Source organism: Haemaphysalis longicornis, unplaced genomic scaffold (genome assembly GCF_048455015.1).
Source record: "Haemaphysalis longicornis isolate Haplotype H1 unplaced genomic scaffold, Haemaphysalis longicornis Haplotype H1 scaffold_1, whole genome shotgun sequence".
Taxonomy (NCBI): domain Eukaryota; kingdom Metazoa; phylum Arthropoda; class Arachnida; order Ixodida; family Ixodidae; genus Haemaphysalis; species Haemaphysalis longicornis.
In genome coordinates, this window is record NW_027526203.1 from 423884507 (window position 1) to 423886352 (window position 1846).

Consider the following 1846-nt stretch of genomic DNA (forward strand, 5'->3'; position numbering starts at 1 on the left):
CTTCGCTTTTCGCCTCCATAAGAAAAGCGGCCACCGCGGCCGGGAATCGAACCCGCGTCCTCGGGCTCAGCAGCAGCCGCGGACAATCAGCGGCCAGAGACAAAAATTATTGAGGACCAGTAACGACAGAGTGGCTTCTTACCTCAAAACGGTAGAGATCGGGGTCTTCACGCAGCAGACGCACCAGCGTGTGGTAGTCGCAACTGGCGGCGCTGAGAAGCCACTCGCGACGACGGGGGTCCAGCTGAAAGACGTTATCGGGTTTCCGTTTGAAACCCAGCGATATAGCCGGCATAGCGGGATACAACCGAATCGCCCTCGGCTGCGCATCTGTACGCGCAGCTGTAAGACCTGGACTTTGGCTAACCCGATCAGCACACGCTGCCTCGACAGCACGCACAACGGCGCCAGCAAGCCGAGCGAGTCTTGGCCGGTGTCGCCTCGCATCGTTCGACGAAAATGTGCAAGCGCCACACGATACCGCCTCACACAAGCAGCACAGCGCAGACGCGAGTACCAACCAGGGCGTCGGAACGGAACCAAAACGACAACGGAACGTTATTTATAATTTCGTTCACGAATGAAACCGAAGAAAATTTCGTTTCGGTTTTCGGTTCGAGTGGAAGTCCAAATATTTCAGCATCTATTTCAACTTCCGTGCGGTGGGGTGGGAGATTGCCGTCGATTAGCTGGCACAAAATCGTATTTCCTCTCGCTGGAAGTTTCTCCGGAAGGCTTGCTGCCTGCATGCTCCCATACTCTCTTCGTCTGTCTCTATGGTCAGTGCTGTTAATTAATTGTTAATTAATTACCAATTAATTAACATACCTACACTCGCCCTACGGCACTGTTGGAAGGGGTGCTGCACATGAATGAGCTCGATATTCTGAAACAGGACATAATAATAAAGAATGAAAAGAAAACAACGTCTGGCGTGATTACAGCCGCGTACAGCCGCGTGATTACAGCAGCGAAAACAGCAGATCACTGCGGCACACTCAATGGAAAATAGCTACAAGTCATGTGGCGCTTGTGCGCAAGCGCTGCCATTTCATCAGGTGCGGAATGAACATTGTTGGGCAGGGCATTCTTATCTTTAATGTTTGTTTGTTTTTTTTTTTTTTAGAATAAAACGCTTTGAATGCGGCTGTGCTCTACAAATATTCAATTTTCTTGCTGTTGCCCCTTCTTGTGGACGTGTAGGTAGAGGGCTGAAGGTAATGATGTTGTTCCGTTGCTACGTGCTCTCATACAATATCTATAAGAATAACACAGAGAAAAGGTGCGCCGGTACTCTACAGTGTCCCATGAGACATTGCGCTTTAAACTTGAAACGATTTGAACTTGAAACTTGAAACAACCGTACGAGTTTATAGTAACAAAGCGCACAGCAGGAATTTGAACTGACTCAAATTTATTCAGTCCCAAATCAAGAAAGCATACTCTAGAGTTGAGTGTACGTCCGCAGCACGCTGGTTTTTCTGAAGGCTTGGAGTGTTGCCTCTTAACCGTTGTATACTTCAGATTGCCGGCAAATCGTTTCTGGGGACGAGGGTGGAAACGTGGAGCGTCATTTTCAGCTGCGCCATCAAGGGGTATGCGACAAGGAGTGCTCAGGTGTTCTCCAATTTTTTTGTGTGTGTGTGTGTGTGTGTACAGTTGAGCTATTTAACGACCTTTTTTTTTTAATTATTATCTATCACTTAATATTTCAACATAATCTTACGATTCCCAATATTCCTTAGCATAATATCATAAGTCTGAACTTTTCTTGCGTGCACACACGAACCGTTATGGACCGTTACGAACCATATTTTTTTCGTTCAGTAGCTGAACCGAAACGAAA